The sequence below is a fragment of the Prionailurus viverrinus genome, chromosome C1 (assembly GCF_022837055.1).
Source record: "Prionailurus viverrinus isolate Anna chromosome C1, UM_Priviv_1.0, whole genome shotgun sequence".
NCBI lineage: Eukaryota > Metazoa > Chordata > Mammalia > Carnivora > Felidae > Prionailurus > Prionailurus viverrinus.
In genome coordinates this window covers 185,078,580-185,085,731 of record NC_062568.1, presented here as the reverse complement: position 1 = coordinate 185,085,731, position 7,152 = coordinate 185,078,580, and the positions used below count along the sequence as shown (strand labels likewise).

General features: G+C 55.6%; 1 long non-coding RNA gene across 1 annotated transcript; it reads right to left on the bottom strand.

The window, feature by feature from the left end:
- Positions 1–1,294: 1,294 nt before the first annotated feature.
- Positions 1,295–4,156, bottom strand: LOC125173770 (uncharacterized). Its single transcript, XR_007155147.1, has 3 exons — positions 3,752–4,156; positions 2,340–2,473; positions 1,295–1,505 (listed from the first exon to the last, which is right to left on the bottom strand). It is a non-coding gene; the product is annotated as an uncharacterized LOC125173770 (long non-coding RNA).
- Between the last annotated feature and the right edge of the window lie 2,996 nt (positions 4,157–7,152).

Below are 7,152 nucleotides of genomic sequence, written 5' to 3'. Positions count from 1 at the left end.
AAAATGGAAGTTGTTGCCCGCCCCCCCCACCTCCCGCCGCTGCATATTAATCATCGGCCCCAGCAGCAGTGAGAGCGACAACTCATGACTTTTTCTCCTTCCCTTTGCGGCAGCCCTCCCGGACTTCCCACCTGCAAAAGGGCGGCCCCACCACCTGCCGGAAGATCTGCCGGCTTGGGCTTTGGAGCATGAGTGCTCCAGCTCAACTGTTTGCCTGTCGACGGTCCCTCTGGCATCGCTGGACCTTTTCTGGGATTGGACTTGGGACTCCTCTCCTCCTGGCTGTGTTTGGATTCCAGCCTTCCCCGGTTGGACCTCCCTGCTCAGTTCCTTGGGTCATTCCCAGGCAGCCCCGCCTGGATACGGTTCCCCTCCTGTGCGGGCTGCCCCCCAGGGACTGGGGCCGCCCTCCCCGCCTGCCCCAGGCTCCCTGGCCCACGGCCTGGCCCACAGCCGTGCTGGAACACGAGCGTGATGGATGATTCCAGTGCCTCAGCTCGTATCTTGCAATCATCCGATGGCTCCCCTCCCCTTACAGTCTTCTCCCTTCACTGATGGTTTTGGATGGAATTTAAAATAAAAAAGATTGATTAAAAGTTGGAAACTGTGTAAGTGAAAATAAAAGCACTTAAGACCAATAAGTATCATTTGAGCTTTAATGGAAAGAGAAAGCATGGTTAAGATGGCATTTTAGGGACATTTCTCAGCGGGTAAGTGTCCTGACTTAGTTCCCCATTTCTGGGAGTCTGTGGCTAGATATCCTCCTTGTTGGAATCCTGCCCAGGCAGGCGCCGGAGCGGAGTGTGAAGAACTCGGGCTTCAGGCTTGGAGAAGCCTGGGTTGACTCACTGGCTGTGTGACCTTTCTGAACCTCAGTTTCCTTTTCTGTCCTTTTCTACAATGGGGAACAAGGACCTGCTTCACAGGGTGGTCGCGAGGATGACAGAAGATAACGCCAGGACCAGAAGCAACGCCTGGCACGTAGTCGTTCCCCTTCAAGAACACACCCCAAACTCAACCACCTCCATCCACCTGCACTGTCATGGCTGAGCACCGCCATCCGTCCCCTCTCCCGAGCTGTCTATTCCCTATGCTGCGACACAGCGATCCTGTTAACATTCAAGTCACAGCACGTCACTCGTCTGCTCAGAAACTTCACTGTGGCCCGTCTCAACGTGGTGTTAAGCCGAGGTCATCACAGCAGCCTCAGGGTCCCACGTGCTCAATCTCCCCACCTGCCATTGTCGCTATTCCCCCCCTTTCACTTCCCTCCAACCACACTACCCACCTGGTTCCCCAAATGTACCGGCCACATTCCTGCCTCAGGAATGCCTTTGCGTGCGCTGTGTCCTTTGCCGGAATGCTCTTCCCCCGGATCGCCTCATGGCTCCCTCTGTCATCCCCTTCAGGTCTGTATTCAAACGTTACCTTCTCTGGGGCGCCTGGCTGGCTCAGCCGGAAGATCATATGACTCTTGGTCCTAGGGTTGTGAGTTCGAGCTCCACCTTGGGTGTAGAGATTACTTAAGTAAACGAAACAGAACAAAAAGCTACCTTCTCTGGGAGGAACACCCTGTTCTTTCTGACTTAGTTTTATCTATGGCTCTTAACACACTCAGCAATATCGTATTATACTTTTTACTTATTTATTTCCCATGTTGTTCGTCTTCCCAAGAGAATGTAAGCTCTTTGAGCGCAGGGATTTTTGCCTTTGTTTCCACCATCCAAATAATACCTGGCAAGTAATGGGCACTCAATACATTTCTGCTGAATGAATGAACGGCTCATCATAATGGAGAGTGTCACGTAGCCATCTACCGGCTTGGGCAATCAGGGGTTGTCATTGTCTGCTAGCTCTGGAGGGGCGTTGCTTCAGAATGACTGCCTTAGCAAGGCAGTGGGGGCCCTTGGGAGGAAACCTGTCCCATGGGCCTCCTGCTTGGGGGCAGCCAGCTCAGGAGGACGCGCCCAAATGCTGATTCTTGACCCAGCCTGAGAGTCAGCATGGTCCTTGTGGGCCAGCCAGAGGTCAGGGCTGCCCTCCTTGGCATTCTCTATCTTTTATATCCATGCACCACAGCTACAAGAGCATCCAAGGCCAAGGTGGTCCTTCTTGGAGACTCACACTCAGCTGGGTCTCTCCATGGGAAGAGGGCACTCCGCCTAAGGGGGGTAGTCCCACCAGGCACTGGAAGGCTGAGGGAGTGTTAGCTACTAGAAGGGTATGGGACAGGCACTCAGGCTCAGGGAGCAGCATTGGCAGAGCTGAGCAAGTAGGAAGCCTTTGGTGTGCTAGGGAAGGGCAGGCAGCAGGGCGTGGCTGCAGTGCACCTACCTTACCTGGTGGGAACTTCTGGAAGCCGGGATTGGGTTCAGTCCCTCTTTGCCGGCCCCTCTCGAACGTGCTTAGCCCTCAGTAGTGCCATCAGTGTCTGCTCAGATCCAGGAGTCTGGGAGTCTGGTGGTAGAGTCACCTCAGAGCACAGAAAAAACACGATGGGAAGGTCAGACTTGGGAGTGGGTCTCGATCTTACCCATCTTTCCTTAAGTAGTTTCTTCAAAGGTTGGGATGGGGGGGGGGAGGGCTTCTCCAGGGGTGGGAGATGCACCCAGGCCAGAATGATCTCTCCACACAGCACCTTCATGGCTAAAAGTGGCCTTGTCTGGATTCTGGAACAGACTTCCTAACTTTTTGTTTGTTTGTTTGTTTTCTTCAAATGCCATGGACTTCTTTAGCAGTCTGGTGAAGCCCATGGAACCTTCTCAAACAGCAGAAACTCATTCTATCGAGCTGCACTTGTCACCATGGACCCCAGGTTGAAATGGCCAGTTGTGCTCTTTGAAGACAAAGACTCCGTGCTTTAAAAAGGGTACAAACCCTGGCTTCTCCTCCTGCACGCTGGGAGGGCGGGGCTGGGGAAAGCTGTTGGTGCGCCTCTTGGCTGGCTGTCCTGGGAGGAGGGAGGGGAGCAGCCCTCTCCCACCGTACTCAGAAGGCAGAGTGTGGACCCTTCGGGAGGAAGCCACAGGGAGGGGGACATGCTGGGCTGCCTGGGGGGAAAGGAGGGAGCTCCCCTACCTCCCGGGGATGGCAAGCTGGAGGCCCATCTGCCAGGGGTTCTGGGATCAGGCTGTGGTGGGTGATCGCTTCTCGGGTGGGAGAAGATTTTGGCAGATTTAGCCCGAGGTCCTTTTGGAGGTGGATCTAGGAGGGGCCCATGGCTGCCGGGTCTTTCTCCTTTACCAAGCTCCGAGCCACCTGCCACCTGGGAATGGGATGGTGGGCACTCTCTGCTGACTTCTGTTTGCCAGACCCGCACTAGGGATCTGCATCAGTGTCACTAATTTTTCCTCGGAACCAGCAGCTGCTCTTAGTCTTTATTTTTTTAATTTATTTATCTTGAGAGAGAGAGAGAGAGAGAGAGAGAGAGGACACGCGTGCCACACCAAGTGGGGGAGGAGCAGAGAATCCCCCTGACAGTGTGGTGGAGCCCGATGCGGGGCTCAAACTCACGAACCACGAGATCATGACCTGAGTTGAAGTCGGACACTCAACTGACTGACCCACCCAGGCGCCCCCTGCTCTGGGTCTTTTGAAGATCCTGGGATCAGGGCTGGGGCGATGTCTTGCTATTCTGAGTCTGTCCCCCCAGAACCATTCCTGGGCGTGGGGACGTGAAAACCATCTCACCCAGCCTCCCCACAGCTGTCTAGAGTTTCAGTTCGGAGCCTAGGATGGGGTCCCTCCTTACCTCTGTGGCACTTTGGCCGTCCCCAACAGCTTCAGGGCCCTCCGCAGAGCCTCACGCAGTCTGAAATTATCTGGGCCACACCCCTGCGGCGTGGATGGGGTAAATGAGGTGCGGGAGGGTAAGGGCTTAGCCCAAGTCACATAGCCTCTGGGTGGCAGAGCTCGTTCTGGAACATCAGCACCTGACTTCCTCCCCGCCGGCTGAGCAGAGGCGGCCCAAGGCGGGAGAGAATCAGTAGGAAGGCAGCCTTGGGTCCCCCTTGACAAACACATCATGCTTCCCACCTAAACCACCTCCGTGGGTGGGGATTCGGGGACTGGTCTATTAGCTTTCTCCCGCTGTCCCCCGAGGGTGCATTTGTCTGTTTTGCATTTTTTCCAGGCTGTAGTTAGCCAACTCCCGGTCCTGGGGGGAGCGCCGCAAAGAGAAAATGTCAGGGCGACACGCCGCCAAGATAACATTAGCGAAATATCAAGTCCTTTATGATGTCAGGAGGGATTCCTTCCCGCGGCCGAAGCTGCCTAATGACATCATAAAATAGGCCTGCGGCAGCCACAGTCCCCCTGAGTCATCAATCAGGCCTGTCTGTGGAGGGCCCCGGCACTGGGGGGGTGAGGGGTAGGAGGGGGGGATGCAGGATTTGAAACTTAAAGGGGGCCCCAACACAGCAGCACCGGGGCTGAGCTGAGGGGCTGAAGGCACCCACTGCCCCTCGGAAGTGTCAGCCCCCTGAGAGCAGGCACGTCCCCTGAGCCCCTCCAAGGTCCTGAGGCCGCTAATGGCTCCCTGGGAGCCCTCTGTCCAGGTCACAGCACTTCAGTGGTGCTGAAGGAGAGGAGGGGGTCTAAGCCCAGGCTTCCCGTTTGCCGATATTGTCCGGCACAGACCTAGGCCCCCTTGTCTGGAGCAACGGGACCAATGGGGACAGGGCGGTGGTCCTTGACCTGCAGGTTGTGTGTTTGCCTGTGTGTGTCCATCTATCTATCTATCTATCTATCTATACCTGGGGGTGTTTGCAACACATACACTGTACGTGGATTATCCGTGTCTGCGTTTGTCTGGCTGTGCACACTCACATCTGCAGCCCACTCCTGCCTCTCGCCCCTGCGTCAGTGTCTGTCCCTGTGCCTCTCTGCATGTCCACGCGCTTGTGCTCTGATTGTGTCAAATGTCTGCAGCTGCGGGCAAGGGGACATAGAAGGGGATCCGGAAGACCGAAGAAAGAAGGAGGACCCCAGGGGGTGAGGGGGGCTGTGGGGCGTGTGTGTGTGTGTCCCACACTTCTTACCACCCTTGGCTGAGAACTTTGGATTGCACTAGGATCACCTTGGGAGATTTAAAGACCTACCCATGCCCCAGTCTCACTTCAGATCAATTAAATCACAACCTCTGGAGGCAGGGCTTAGGTATTGGTATTTTGATTTATTTTTTGAAAATATTTTCTAATGTTTATTATTTTTGAGAGAGAGAGAGAGACAGAGAGACCGAGAGACAGAGCATGAGAGGGGGAGGGGCAGAGAGAGAGGGAGACAGAATTCAAAGCAGGCTCTGAGCTCTGAGCTCTGAGCACAGAGCCCGACGCAGGGCTCGGACCCATGGACCATGAGATCATGACCTGAGCTTAACCAACTGAGCCACCCAGGACCCCCAGGTATTGGTATTTTTGAGAGTCCCCCAGGTGGTTCTGAAGTGTAGCCAGGGTTGAAGTGTGTCCAGAGACTTGCCATTCCAAGGTGGGGGCGGGGGGAGGGTGGTCTGAGGACTAGCCTCACCTGGGAGCTTCTAAGAAATGCAGAGTATCAGGCCCCTCCCAGACCTCTGAGTCATACTCTGCACACCCTCCCCCCTGTAATCTGTATTTTAATGGGATCCCCACGTGATCTGTACATCCATTGACGGTTGAGAAGGGTAGAGCGGTGCTTCTCAACTAGTTCACATCTAAGAGTTTCTGATTTAGTAGGTCTGGGGTGGGGCCTAAGAATCTGCTTTTCACAGGAGCTCCCAGGTGATGCTAATGCAGCTCATCTGGGGACCACACTTGGAGACCACCCCCCACCCCCGGCTTAGCTCTTGTGCAAAGGGAGGCAGACAGCAGGAGGAGTGAAGGCGTGTGTGTTGCGGGTGTGGGGATGAGAAGGAAGGGGAAGTCACTGGTCACCCAGCCAGATCATGGGTGGCCCTGCCATCATCTTAGGTCTTCCATGTTTCTGACTCAGGGACTAGTCTAGGGATGAAGCCAGGAGAGAGAATGGGTCTCCTGAGAGCTGCTGGCATTCATTCCCCGCCCCGCACCCTTTCTGGTCCCTTCCCCACCCCACCATTGTGTTAAGAAAAAGAATCGGGGGCCGAAAACAACATTAAATAGGGGCGCCTCACTGGCTCAGTCGAGGATGCGTGAGACTTTTGATCTTGGGGTCTTGAGTTCGAGCCCAGGTTGGGTGTAGACATTACTTAAAAGAATTAAAAAAAATTTTTTTTTCAACGTTTATTTATTTTTGGGACAGAGAGAGACAGAGCATGAATGGGGGAGGGGCAGAGAGAGAGGGAGACACAGAATCAGAAACAGGCTCCAGGCTCTGAGCCATCAGCCCAGAGCCTGACGCGGGGCTCGAACCCACGGACCGCGAGATCGTGACCTGGCTGAAGTCAGACGCTTAACTGACTGCGCCACCCAGGTGCCCCTAAAAGAATTTTTTTGATCCAGGGCTGGACACTTCTTCATTCCCGAGAACCCCGGGCCAAAGAGTCAGGTTTTCTCAGAGCCTAAGCTCATCAAGATGCCCACGTGCCTTCTTGGGGGCCCCAGCGCAGAGCGGGGGCGCCAGTTGTTAGGGCGGTCGTCTCCAATTCGCCCAGGACCATCTCAGCGTGTGATGTCAGTGTGTGATTCTCAAAAGTTTACATGGTAAACCAGATTCCCTTAACTGCTAACGGCTGCTGGAATGACTACAGTTTGGTGGCGGTAGAGGCGAGCAGGCCTAGAGGTGGGGTGGGAGGTGACTAGGGGTGTTCCCAAGGGGAAAGCCCTCTGGAACCTGACCCCAGGCTCCGTCCTCCTGGCCTGGCTTCCTGGGTGAGCAGTGGGAGGGAGGACAGCCAGCCACCAGCCACAGGACAGGGTTTACTCTGGTGGAGGTGGTGTGCTGGGGGCGGGGGCACCTGGCCCTGACTGTCCATCTGCTGGGGCGGCAGGAGGAAGGGCGTGGGTGGCCGTGGGAGCCACAGGCCGGGCTCAGCCACGGCTCCTCCTGCCTCCTGCAGGCTCTGCACTATCAGCACCTCTTTGGGCCGCATCTCGCATCTCGGCAGTGGCAGCAGCGGAGTAACCTGAGGGCTGGGGCAGGAGATAGCGATCAGCCGGAATACCAGAGGTGTGAGGCAGGCATGACCTCACCCAGGGT